The following is a 15,030-nucleotide window of genomic DNA, read 5'->3' as shown; positions in this document are numbered from 1 at the left end:
GAGCTGTTCTCAGACTGTAGGATTCACTTGTCCTCTAACTGACACAGGCCTGATTTCTCCCTGAATATCTGGAGTTAAGGGCTTTGGAACTCAACTTGACTCTTAGTACCCCAGCTCAGCTCAAGGTTCTTGTCTTGACTTCTGTGCTTCTGTAAGTAAGTTGCCTCAACTGCCTCATAGCTTCTGATGAAATGGCGCAGAGAGAATTAGAACTTGGGCTGCAGGTTCCAAAATAAGGTGTCTTTTATTACTACAAAACGCTGCCACTAAAGAAACAGAACAAGTGGTACACTTGCATTTCCTGTAACTCTGACAGATTTTACTAAAATTGAAAGGTGAGTAGGAAGTGATGCTGCCTCTCAGAGGAACCATGACTAGATTAGATCTAACTTCCTGTTCTGCCACCAGTCAGCACTGTGACCTTGGGAAGCCAGCTCTCCTGGCTGAGCCTCTGCTTCCCCATCTATAATGGAAAGAACTGAGTTGGACCCTCTTTCTAACCCCTCTTGGCCCTGGCACTCGGGTTATCAGACGTTTCTCAGCTTACTTGATTAGGTACCACCATTATTTATTGCATTTTGTCTCTGCCCCCCAAAAGCAAAATACCCTGGGAATCACAACATTTTTAAACCTGTCACAGCATCATGGGACTCTTGAACCAGCCCAGGGTCTTTTCACAGGCAGTATGCCCTCACATTTGCTTCAGGGAACCTGGTCACTGTGCTTTATCCAGATTGCCATAGAATGATTTTCCATCAGGATTATCATGGCTTTGATAAGCTTCCCGATCTAACAGCCTGAGAGCAACAACCATAAATTAACTCCTCACCAAAGCTCTCCAGACTGGCTGGGCCTCTGGGGCAATAAGGCATCTTCCCAGCATCTTCATGCAAAGCTACACCCTGTGCCCAATGTTCACCTCTCCTCTGGGGTCTCACCACGCCTTTGTATACAGTTCTACCCCAGGGTGTGTGCTCATTTATTTGCACGCAGGTGTCCCCAAATAGGCTGACAGCTGCTTGCAAGTCCAGAATGTGCTTGATGTATCTGTGTCCACAGAATCTGACACAGTGGACACAGGGCCTGGCACTGCCAAGCAGGAATGCAGTGAGGGCCTGAACATGAGATTTCCTTTGTGGGCAAGGGTGGGGAAAGGGGGTTTCCTCGGGAGAGGTATCATGGGGCACCACTGGGGTAGAAGGAAGGGGACCTTAGGAGAAGTTCCCAGTCTACTGTCTACCTTTCTCCTACCTGCTATTGGAGCCTGTGTGTGTGTGTGTTACTTTGACTGTGAGGTTTACCTGGCACCGTTGCCTCCAGGATTCCCTGAGTCCATGTCATGTCCTCCTCTAGAATTCATTATCCTTCGTGGTGTTTATGTTGCTGTTCAGCATTTGCCATTTATTTTACTGAGTATTGACATCCTGCTTCCTAGGAAGGAATTATCACTCTCTTTGAGATGTTGCAGCAACGGTTCCTTTTTTATAGCCCTTGGATCCCCCTTTATCTCCCTTCAATTCGTTTCTGGAACCATGTGCTCGGTTGACCCCATTTCCTTCTTTGACCTTTGTTTAGTTTCTCCCTTAGATTTTCTCTGAGGCTAAGGAATCACCTTATCATTCGTTATCACAATTTTCTTTAGGTCTTTTTTGATTAACTTGGTTATTTCAATATTTGAGCCATCTTGGCAATTTTCATCGTTTAGCCATGTGGTAAGTTCTTCTGATTTATTACCAGGCTTCATCAAGCACATTTTTCCCTGCTCCCCACCTCAGTAGATGAATCCAAACTCATCTTCAAGGCTTGTTCTGAGAAGGCCAAACTGTTCCTAGTTATTTGCTCCCCTTCGGGGCTGTAGAGATAAAGCTCTGGTATCTTGCCAGCCACATCCAGGATGGCTGGTCCACCTATTTTCACCTTCCTGGGATGTTCAAACTGTCAGGTGTGACATGTATGAAGGGTGGAGAAAGTGAGCCTCCTGGAGAGCATTCAGATTCTCCAAGACTCAGAGTTAGGGCGAGTTTTGGGGGGTCAGAGGCACACCTCAGGCCATTGGATGTATTATGCCAGCATCTGTCCAGCTCTCTGAGCAAACACTGTACACGGCCTGTAGCATACAGAGAGCATTAGCCCTTTTGATCCAAGAGCTACATCAAATCATTTTGACCCTTTGAGGAAGATATGTAACCTGGGCCAAGTGGAGCCAGATGACTTTTTTTTATTACCGGAGCATAAAGCACTATTAAATGGTTTCACGAGTTGTAGCCAGAACATCTGTTACTAAGCATTAGAAATCTGGTTTATTCAAATCGAACAAACTGGCACTCAGCCTTCTCTAAAGCAATGCCTTGCCTTTGGGGCAAGAAGGTGTTATTGACCAGTTTTCTTTTTGAACATACCATCTGTTCCACATGTCACATGACTGCCCCTCTCCTTTCCGAGAGATGATGTCCCTATCGGGAACAAGGACTTCCCTGGGCAGAGGGGTGGCAGGGCTATGTAACAGGGTCTGCTGTTTCAAGGGCAGTCTAGCAGACCCTGAAGCGTAACAACCCAGAGGCAGCCGGGTTGTCACAGGTGGGGAGGGTGACATAAAGAAGGAAAGGTTAGTAAGTAGAACTCTGAGGGCTGTAAACCAACCCGCAGAATTGAAAAACAGGTGAGTCCTTGTGCCGATAGCCAATGCCTCCAAATTGGCCAAATTTTTCCTTCAGCTCCACTTCTACAGTGCTTATGGGGCACACTGTTCTGTTCCATGTGCAACCATCCCCAGGCTTTGGGAAAAATTCCCCTTCTCAAACCTTTCATTCAGCATAGATGATGGAGCATTTCTCTGAGAAATGTGAGCCTCTGATCTCTAGGACATCAACATTTTGCACAGATCAAAATAATAAGTGGAAATCAGGGCATTCTACCGGTGGGCTTTCAGACTTAAGTCACTGTATGTGTTGGTGGGCATTGGGGCAGGCAAAAGAAATAAAAGGAGAAAATCTTTCCCAATATAGAGGCTTCCCAAAATAATCCAAAGTCACCCACTCATTTTAATCCCTGTGTTCCATCATTTCTTCATTTATACATTCATTCACCGATTACTTTATTTTTCAAATGTTTACCTGTGCTAGTCACTGTTCTAAGCTAGTCACTGTTCTAAGCATTGGGAGATGGGTGATAAAATTTAAAGAAGAGGCAATCCATTAACTCAAGAAGTTGACAGTCTGATAAGAAAATTAAGACACTGGCACAGACTATAAAGTAGAAAATTGTGAGTCATGAGAGAGTCATTGATAAAGGATTGTGGGAAGTTAAAGGGGAAAAAGAGAAAATATCCACTGCAAGGTTCCAGGAAGGGTTTCATGAAGCCTATGGAATTTAGGCTGGGTCTTAAGGAAGGAGGGAAAGGAGAAACAGTGGTTACTGTAAGAGGAAGGCATGGGTACAGGGCAGCATGGGGCATGCTTGAGTGTTGGCAAATCCTTAGTGTCCCTGACACCCACAGTCCATGTAGAAGAATCAATGTAGACGATGGGCTGAGGCCATATCTTGTAGGTCTTTATGTACCTGGCAAAGACCTACTCAGTTGGTTGAAGGATTCTGAGCAGGCAAACAGAACTACAATTTAGGAAGATTAAGCTAAACCATGAGTATATTGACAAGCAGGGTGAGGTGGGGTGGGACCTGAAAAAACGCAGGCGAGAGATAATAAAAATGCCAGTTGGAATATTTGGAAGGGAAAAGAGCAGATACATAGGGCAGATTTACAACAGAGGAATCGATAAGTTTTCAGGGTTTACCTGTTGTTATAAAAGGAATATGGGGTTTGGAATCAGACAGGCTTTAGGATGAACTTCATTTTTTCCTCACTCTTGGAACTTTCTGGAATAAGTCACAACTTCTCCAGGCTTCCCTTTCTTCCTCCTCAGCAATGTACCTGAACATGTGGGGGTTTTTTTTGTTTGTACTTTGTTTTTTTTTCTAGTACGCGGACCTCTCACTGTCGTGGCCGTTCCCGTTGCAGAGCACAGGCTCCGGACGCGCAGGCTCAGCGGCTTATTAAAGGCATAATGGGAAGGAGAGCTCGCCTAATCCCTCCCAAGTTGTGGAGAAGCTCAGATGAAGTCATATATGTGGAAACATTTCGTAAAGTCTGAAAAACCCTCCGAAGTTCATTGTGGTTATCTACATTACTACCCAGATGTGTGAGACAAACAGAAGGGAAGGTCCTGGATGAACCTCGGGTTTTTGAATCAGAATACCTCTGAAGGTAGAAAATGAAGGGAAGGAGGATGGGAAAGGAGGTCACCACTCACTCCATGGCTCAAAATAAACTCCAGGTGGATCAAAGATGTAACTGTAAGCTTGAAAACACTGAGGACATTTTATAATGTAGCAGCTGAGAAAATTTATCTAAGAATTCCAGGGAAGCTAGAAACCAAAGGAGGAAAATATCAATAAAATTGACTGCATTAGAATTTGCCAATTATATAACTTGATGCTGAGTTGATTTTTAAATATGCAAAGAGCTTTACAGAGCGATTAAGAATACGAATGAGTACCTAAATCAAAAAATAGGCAAAAACTGTGAGTAATTTATTAAAAAATACAAATCGATATACATTACACAAAAGAAACCTAATTTAATCTTAATCAAAGATACTCAAATAAAATAAGGTCTTTTTTTTCACCTACTAGCTTGATGATTCAATTAGAGAGATTGAAAATACTGTTTTTATAAAGGATTGAGAAATGTTTACTCTCATACACTGTTGGGGTGGGGAGGAAATGTAAATAATGACAGTCTTTCTGATGTTCGATTTGGTATGTAAAAGTGACGTATCCTTTGACCTATCACACCCACTTCTGGAAATTCACCCTAAAAAGATAAATATGCAAATGTAAAAACATAAGTGAGTAAAGATATTTACTTCATTATTGTTTAAATCGGCAAAAAAATAGGAACAGTGAAATATATAATAGATTCAGTAAATAAATTGTTATACACCTAAAAAAATTTTAGTTACTAAAATTGATAACATAGACCTTTATTTATTGAAATGTAAATCTGTTTAGCATATTATTAAATGAACAAGTGTAGTACTATCCCATTTATTTAAAATATTACATATATCTAAAATACCTAAATATACATACATATATATGTATATTTATTTATTTATTCATACAAGTCTAGAGGAATCTTCATTAAAATGTTACCAGTATTTTTCTCTGGATCAGAAGATTTCCAGTGCATTGTTCTGTATTGCTTCAATTTTTAAACTTTTAAAAACGTTTTTGCCGAAACAATCACATTTTGAAATGAAATACATAAAATCAATTAAGAGAAGTAAGCAAAGATGGAGAGAAAAAAGAAAGATGGGAGTAAGGGAGAAGCGTATTAAAATTAAAACATGGGATCTTAATTTATGGAGGTGACTGAGTGATAACACAGAGAGGTCAATGTCATTGAAAAAAAAGAAACAGGTTATTACTAATTTTCAAGACAAGAAGGCACACCACGCCATCCATGCAGGGCAACGTGAGGAAGTACCAGGCTTGGGCTGGAGGCAGTGAGGAGAAAGCATAGCCGAGAGCTTTTACTGGGTTTTCTGTGGACACAGCGCAAAGCAGGGAAAACAGTTTAGGATCGGTTGGTTGGAATAATGTTGGTGGACTGTGGGATATAGCAGTGGTTATCTGGTACCTGGCCCTGGGTTTATTTAGAGCAGAGGGAATATTAGCTTGGTGTGTGAGAATTAAATAAAGGAGGTGGCTGGGGGTATGGGCATGGAACTTGTAGGTTTGTGTGTGAAAGATGTGTTTGCAGACAAGTTGTTTATTATCATGATGAATTGGCCAACCCCAGGAGGAGCAGTCAAACATCACAAAATTAAAACCATGATTAACACAGGAGGGAGTGAATGGAGGAAAGGAGAGAAGGAATAGCTTTTGGGGCAAAGTCCTGAGAAAGTGGAGGTGATAGAGTCTGAGGGTAAGTGGAGGGTCTTGCTATGGTCTGAAGGAGGAACAGTGCTTCCTCCAAGGATGAAGTGATGTGTGAGAAGCTACACAAATGTCTGCTATATATAGAGAGAGAGGCAAAAAGAACTCACCCTCAGATGGCCTCAGCCTTGGAGAAAAGTGGTCTAAGTTATTCTTAGAAAATTATCGGGATAGAGTTTGGTAAAGAATTTTAAAAGAATTGGAGCAGTTTTAAACAACAGTTGGAGAAAATTCAGCATGTGACTTTCTCTGTGTGAGTAAAAGAACAGCCATTGGGGTCCTACTGTGGTTATAGTCAGGCACAGAAAAAAAGGTAAGTTTGACTCAGGGTATTTGCTAATGGAATAGACTCTTAGACTTTTTCAGCCTAATTCTTAAAGTTCAAATCCTTGAACAAACCAGCTTCTGCACCAGGAAGTGGCTTCCTTGGCAGGCCAGCAAGATGATACAAGAACCTATGTTGGCTGCAATATAGACCACTGTCCACCCTCATGGTTGGCTCTTGAATCATGTGAGAAGCATCCTGGGATGCTCCTTTCCCTCCCCTTCCTTGTTGGCTGGAAGACTCACCCCTCTACGTACCAACCCTTCCCCTTACATATTCACATTAGGAAATGATTAATAATAACCCTCATCCCAACCCCTGACATGGCATGAGAAAGGGGTGAAAAAAACCCATAACACATTGTTTTATGACTTTTCCCAAGATTCCATATCTTGAACATTCACAGATCTCTCTGTCTAAATCTTTCTCCTTAACAACTCGTGACTTGCCCCACATGAGACTCACATGAGGTGGGAAATAAATGTGTTAATGAATGAATGAATTATGTCATCCTTTATTTCAATAGAGCTCTACCATGTGCAGTACGGTATAGAAGATGACCTAATTATCATTGCTTTGTCTCTTCACGCTTGGTTGAGTAACTGATGTCTCCAAATGCTTGAGTGAGGGCAGATGAAGGAGAGAAACATGAAACAGCTCCCAGATGTCAACTGATTCCACATGACGGAGGCTGGCTGTGGGAGGTGATAAGCGTGTTCTGTGGACATCGGGCTGGGCTGGGCCAACATGGACATACTCAGAAAAACAACAACCAATGTGGTCATTTCTCTGGGCCTTGTCTTCCTTTCTTCCAATCAAGCTGCATTCTTTACTCCTGATTTGGAGGCTATTTACAGCGCATCCCAGGGAGCCAGCCCATGGCACCGACTCTACTTTCCTTTGGAAATATTAGAATTTGTCTCCTGAGGGAGTCAGAAGGATTGTTTGTTAGTTTAAAATTAAGTCATACGTTTGATCGTGATTGTGCAAGACTCTCTCCTCCTCAATAAAGTGTCCATTTCAGGGCTGGTGGAAAGGAAGACGTCTATAGGGAGATTGAAGGCAGGACTATTGTCTAAGGAGGTATATGCTGTCTCTTATCTGGAGATAAGAGAGCCAAGAAGAGAAGTAATAACACTGCAGGGACTGCCTGCAGTGTAACTGATGCTTTTTACCAGGAAATGGAAGTCAAAAGGGAAAAGAATTACCCATTCGTGGGATTAATACCCAGGCCAACTTTTCCCATTGCATCTCTAGTGGATTCTTTGAAATAAAAAGGTCAGAAAAAACAAGCAAGAGTTGTACAATATCTGTGACGTCTAAAACAGAGCTTTTGTAAGTCCCAGCCTACTTCAATAACTGTCCCATTCTTCGTCATGTCAACTAGGCTCCAGCCTGGACCTTCACTCTCTATGAAACACAATTCTTATTTGAATCACACAGAAAACTCCCTTTTTTCTCTCCAACCACACATTTTCTCTGGACAATCTTGTTCATTCTCATAGCCCAACACAACATGTAGGATGATAAAACCTAGCGTGTAGCCTGTAGACTCAATCTTTTTTCTGAGCTCTTATCCTTTCTGCAAAGTTGTATCTGATTATCTCAGAGATGCTTTAAGTACAATGTTTCCAAAACCAAAACCATCATGTTCTCTCAAAGCCAGTATCTCCTCCTTCCTGATGTGTTAGTCAATGGTCGCCATATCCAGTCTTCTGAACTCAAAACATACCTGCAGCGCTACCAGAGCTCCTGTCCTAAAGCCTTGGTCATATCAGGCCTCTTAGAAAATGAATAAGATACACATCTCAGCCTGGAATAATCAGCTTACTAAAGTCACGGATCTGTGCCTTGTCTTTATTATCTTATTTGCACTCTCTGAGGCATACAATGCCTTTGGCCACTGCCTCTTTCTTGAAACTCCATCTTTCATTCCTGTAACCACCTTTTCCTTTATTCTTTCTGTTTGTAAGTTTCTTGCTTTGGCTCTTCCTCGTTCTTCCCTATAGTGATATTATTCCTTAATAAAGATATTATTTAATCTTCCTTATTATCTATATTAGAGTGCCTAAAAACTCATCCTGAGAGCTTCTTATTCAGTAAATCGAGGATTTGTATATTTTACAAGCTCTCAAGGTGACTCTAAGTGGTCTAACACCAGTCTGTATATAATTTGTGAGATACCAGATGCAAGGTGGCACTGTCTTTACAAACAGTATGTATACTATCATATGTCTGTAACCTATACTTCTCCTAGTGGGACCAGACTGGCTAGATATTCATCAGACCTATTTCCTCTACTCTCTCGCAGTTCCGTGTGGCCATATGTCTGAGTTCTAGCCTGTGAGTGGAAGCAATATGCCCATAAAAACCTTCCATTTGTACTTCTCCATGCTCTTTTCCTCTTCCAGTTGGCTGAGTCAGTATCATGGAAAATTGGCAAGTCATGTGCTAAAATGGCAGCAGCTCTATCATTCTAAATCATTAACATACTGCACAGAGAAGGATTTCCATGCTGAACTTTTTACTCTGTCCAGTACTGTTACCTCCAAGAAACAAACTTACATTGTTCCAAGCCATTGAAACTTGGGGGCTATTTGTTATAGCAGCTGACATTTCACTGATACAGTTAGGTGAAAGGTAACAGTAAATCAGCCATTTCCATGGTATATCTCAAGAATATCTGACTACTCTGCCTCCTGGATTCCGGTAAAATTGCTTAGTCCGGGGGTTATTAACTTTTCTTGTGCCACGGATACCTTTGGCAACCTGGTGAATCCTATAATACCTTTTAGAAGAAAAAAAAAATTGAATGCTTAAAATTAAGCATATATAAAAGACACATACCACAAAAGAAACTAATTTAAATAGTTAAATAATATTTAAAAATTAAAATATATGGTATTGTCATTAACATGTTCAAGAGCAGAATAACACATTTAAAATGTAAGCAAGTTAGAACTGGATTTTATTTTTTACAAACATATTAGTACGAAGTCTGGTTCAAGGCCATTGTTTCTTGCCTTGAATAAGGATATTGAACTGTGGGGTGGTCTTCGTCAAGGCAACACACATGTCATGTTGGGCATTTAGTCAATGTTGATTTTTTGTTTTGATGGTTACAAGTGTAGAAATCCCAATTCACAAAGATATATTGAGATATTTGGAATAAAAACTTCCATAGATGGTATTATAAGCCCAAGATAGTCTTTCAAGGAATACCAGAAATCTCCACGGATTTTTGAGTCACACTCCAATGTTTTGCGATTTTAGTTTTGTGATCAATGAGCTCACATTTGGCTAGATCAACATCTTTGATACAATTTATATCAGAAAGTGTTCAGTAACACGTAGTGAAAATGACTCATCCCTTTCCACATATTGATCAACAAACAATTGTAGAGAGAATGTATTGCAGATGTCTGGGTAACCAGTCTTTGGTGGCTGATGATACCCGGCTTTGGGTTGCCTGAAAGTCATCTGGAAACATTACACAAGAAGAGTGTGATCTACGTTTAGGATAATAACTACTGTAGTTTAAAAGAATTCTGAAATATCTGTAATAACTGTTATGCAATAGGGCGATATCCTATTTCTATTGGTGAATAGTCACAAATACTGCTAAAACTCCTGTTGCTTATTTTCTACATTTATAATGAAAAGAAATGCTAAATTTCCCGTTAAAGTTATTGGAAAAAAAAGTGTCACTTTTTCTCAACCAAGTTCAAAAACCTGCTGAATTCTGCCCATGGAAATCTCGGGGAGAACTGTGGACTCAGGTAGAAACCCCTGCTCTAGCCCTTTGAGATACTTTTGTGTTGGAATAGAATGCTTCCTTCTTGCCAGAAGTGTTGACTGTGCATGTGCACGTGGCCTTAATGCGGCCAAGCGTATGTCCTGAAGTGAGGAAATAACTCACTCCTTCCTTTCTTCCAGCTCAAATGGCTTCTTACTTTTTCCCTGTCCTTTACTCTGTGGCAGAAATGCCCACTAGAGGGACATCTCATGCTCTAGACCAGGACAGACACACTCTAGTTTTCAGACATGTAACCAGTACCACCCTTTCCCTGCTCTCATTGGCTTTCTATCCCATTTCTTCCCTGAAAGCAGTCTTGTTTTCTCATAATTTTATGAGCACCATATAAAATATAGGGCACCATATAAAAGTGAAATGGAATTAACCTATATAGACACAAAAATACAAATAATCACATGTGTTCACCATGCTTACCCTTCCTTAGGATAATTACCCTAAACATTAGAGTTACTGCACACACAGACACACACGCACACCTACAGAGTAATTTGGTATTCTCAGTGAGTCAGATTGCTCATGGAAGGCATCCACTAGATTATGAGCTTCAAGAGGAATGGAGTTGAGTCTCAGACATCTACAAGCCTCTGGTTCTGGTCTCAGTGAATGACACAGGGCATGTACTCTGTAAATGTTGATTAAAGTGAACCAAAGCCTGCTAGTTTAGGAATGATTTCAAAATATCTTGAATAGATATACATCTGAAATAATTGTCACAGTTTTTTTAACTGAAGTAGAGTTAGTTGAATGTAATATAGCCTTTCGGTAATCCTGTAACCTTGGGAAAGTTACTTAAACTCTCTGCAGCTCACTTAACTCATGGATAAAGTAAGGACAATAATAACCACTCCGTAGAATTATGAGGATTAGCACATAGCAAGTATTTAGAGAATAATGCTTGGCACGTAGTAGGCACTCTGTAGACGTCAGCTATAGAATTATTAATAGAAGTTGTAGTATTCATAGTAGTCATTTCGTCACTATTAGAAGTGTCAGGGAGTATTGAAATGCTCAGAAATTAATGTTCTACAATAAATACTAGACCTTATTGCTTATTAAGATCCTGTGCTTGTTTTTTATTAAAGTATAATTGATATACATCATATTAGTTGTAGGTGTACATCATAGTTATTTGATATTTATACTCATTTTGAGATGGTCATTGTGATGTCTAGTTACCACCTCTCACCATACAAAATTATTATATTATTGCCTATATTCCCTATGTACGTTATAGCCCCATGACTAATTTATTTTATAACTGGAAGTTTGTAGCTATTAAGTTTTTTTTACCTATTTTGACCATCCCCCAACACCCCTCCCCTCTGGCAACCACCAATTTGTTCTTTGTATCTATGAGTCTGTTACTGTTTTGTTTTGTTTGTTCATATGTTTTGTTTTTTAGATTCTATATATAAGTGAAATCATATAGTAATTGTTTTCTCTAACTTATTTCCCTCTAGGTCTACCCACATTATCATAAATGACAAGATTTATTTTACGGTTGAATAATATTCCATTGTATATATATACCACATCTTCTTTATCCATTCATCTATCAACAAACACTTAGGTTCCTTCTGTATTTTGACTATTGTAAATAATGCTGAAATGAATATGAGGGGTGCATATAATGAACTATCACCTCACACCTGAATGGCAATTATCAAAAAGACAAAAATAACAAGTTTTGGTGAGGAAAGGGGAAAGGAGAATCCTTCTGCATTGTTGGTGGGAATGTAAATTAGCATAGCAACTATGGAAAACAGTACGGAGCTTCCTCAAAAAAATTAAAATAGACCTATCATACGATCCAATAATTCCACTTCTGAGTGTTTAGCTGAAGAAAACAAAAACAATAACTCTTGTGTCTGCTTTGAAGTTTGCTTTGTCCCTCCGTTTCTTTACCAGCCAGTCAACTATCACTCTCAGTTACTCCCTACCCTGAACGTTTCCCTCTAAATTTTATTTTGTAATTGACTCTGAACTTGGAATCAGGATAATGCACGACTATTTGTATTAAATAGTATTAAATAGATGCAACTGTGCGTCCCATAAATGCATCCATTTTCCTGACTTTTATGATAACTATATCTAGATGTCTAGAAGGATTCATTTTCCAGACAAATGGCTGTATCCACCTAATAAGTAAGGTATTGCTGTATGTTTGCCTGTGTACTAGCCTCACCTTTCTTCTATTTCCTTTATCATGATTAACTTCTCCATCCTCACCCCTGCTCATAAGGCAACAAATTCTTTCAAAGCACCACAAGGTCATGGTTGGAAAATGGTAAACTGCCTGATTTCAGGGTCAGTGACTACTTCAATAGTCTATGATTTATGTACTTGACCAATTCCAGGCCTCAGGTATATTTAGAGTTGAGTGGGATGGGTTAGACACCACAAAGGCATTTCTTCTCATGCTTTGGATTCCAACTAATAAAACAAAGGATGATATTTCTTCCTGTCAACACATGCACTTGCCTGATGCGATTTCCGGCCCCTGCTGATGGGCTGGGGCAGGGCTGTGGCTCTGCCACACTGGAGGACGTGAATACTGTTCTGGTTTCCGCGGAGGAGCAAATACCAGAATGTCTAGCTCTGTAGGTGGTGGTGTCATTCTTGATGTGTTTCTTGCTGTCTAACAAGTTGGTAATATAAAGTTTATAAATCTAATGCTATGGTGGAGACAAGATGGATGGAAGATTTTGTATTTAGGAAGAATGTGCCTATGGGGTTTTTAAACAGAACAGTATTGAGTTGTTTGTGTCACTGTTTTATGGTTCTGGATAGTCTGTTCTAGCTGGACAAGATGTCAAAATTTGTGGTAACATCAGGCTGAAGAATGGTGTATTTTTAACATGTTCGCATGTCCCCTTCCAGCTGAGGGAGACTTAGCATGGTTCCTACTGCTTTGGCTGGACCAGTTGCCCTTCTGGCTCCTTGAATGGGTTTGTGTCTTGGGAAAAAGAGCCTTCCCAGGACAGGACTTGGCCGACTTAATGCACATCAACAGTATAACCAGATAAGAAACAGACCCCATAGCAACAGGAACATCTTCTTTGGGGAAGGATGGTGCAGTGGGAAGTTCAGGGGATGCAGAGGGAAAATGTTGATTTCAGGTCTCAGCTCCATCACTGCACAAGCCAAGTTACCCACCTTGAGCAGCTACTGGGACCTCTCTGGGCATCAGTGTGGCTACCATGGAAGTACACACTCAGATTTCCCTCAAAAAGAAATCTTCTGGTGGGGACTGTGATTTGCTGACACATGCAGCTGCACTCTCAGGATCCACCACAGCCTTCTTGCCAATGCCACACTTTTCCAGGGATGCTCCCAGACAACAACTGAACACAGCAGGGTCTTCCTGCCTAGTACAGGACTTCTATCATGGGCAGTAGGTGCCCTGGGGCTCCCATCACTGGCCAGCACACTCAGTTGCACTGGAGTCTGAGGCTCTTCCTACTCAACCCTCTTTCATCTTCTCTCTCCTCTCGGAGGTGCCAGAACAGCATTGCACTCTGCAGAGGCCCCTGCCTGCTCCGGTTCCTTCTCCCCTTTGGCTTCATGGGAATTTTCCCCCATAAAGCTCTCGCACACCAATTTCCATCTTAGCTTCTGCTTCTCAGAGGACCTGAACTGACATGGTCAGTGTGCGGACATATGTTATTTTTTGCCTACACCATACATTTTCCCTCTTCTTATAGGAATGCAATCCCCACATAAACCCAACCACCTTATTGGAGAACTGCTCTTCTTCAACCCCAAGCATGGGGTTATGGTAGACTGTTAAGAAGTCTCGTTGTTTTGATGCCACTGGGGTGGGCACATAAGCGAGGTTAGATCACTGTTCTCATCTCCCTGTTTGCAGTGGTTCAGGTGGGCTTTTGACCAAATCGGTTAAGTCAGAGTCCTCCCCTGGGATATGTCACATTGACACTTAGGGAGAAAGTTCCTCTCCTTCTTATTAGAGATGAGCTAAGGGTGTGAACCTAACTTCTGATAACCATGCATGTTATCAAAGGAAAGAATCTAAAACAAGGAAGCCAACAGTCAGAGAAGAGGGAAGTAAGAGTCTCAGGGCCCAGAGTCTCCAGGCTGGAGGCTCTCAGAGCTGCCCTTCTTCCTGCCACTTTTCCTCTGGGTCTGAAATCTACTTCAGAAATCTTCTACTCTATCCCCTGCCTTTTTATTTTTCAACTTGAGTTGAAAATTAAATTGAAATTGAAAATTAAGTTGAAATTGAACTAACTTCTCTCACTTACACTTGAAATAATTTTCATTAATAGATTCAGTTTCTAATAGACTGATTCTATAAACCTGTTCTATAAACAGGTTGCTCCTGCCTTGGAAAGGGAGAGAAATCCAGAATAGTAGGAAATATCAGCAAAGTGCCTGACACAGAACAGGCATTCGTCAATATTTTTTGAATGAAACTGCAACAACATAAGAAAATTAGAGTTCAGGTCCAGGAATAAGGGCATAGTTCTCAAAAAGTCCTAATCGTACCTGGCACATTGTCAGCACTCAGTGACTCTTCTGTGGAACTAAACTAAGAATACGCAAGGACTTGGATTTCCTGAAAGTTTGTTTACGAGTCAGGGTCCCTGGGACTAGCATCCTTTCTGAGTCTGTGATCCACCTTCTGCTTCCAAGTCAGAACTCATCAGCTGGAGAGGAACGGCAGAAGGAAGGGTAGTGGGGAAAGGGGCCTAGAGATCTTTGGAGGGAGTGACAGAGGCGAAGAGAAATAATCATATGGGAGGTAAAGAAAAGGGCAACCAGGGACGGCCAGTGACCTATGTTTTTTTTCATTGTTTCAATGAAAGGAGCCTCTGTCCAGGGCCAGACTGAGACCCACGGGTTTTCCCAGCAGACCAACAGTTTGGCTCCC

Source organism: Globicephala melas, chromosome 12, assembly GCF_963455315.2.
Source record: "Globicephala melas chromosome 12, mGloMel1.2, whole genome shotgun sequence".
Classification (NCBI taxonomy): Eukaryota; Metazoa; Chordata; class Mammalia; order Artiodactyla; family Delphinidae; genus Globicephala; species Globicephala melas.
This window is presented reverse-complemented; position numbering follows the sequence as displayed.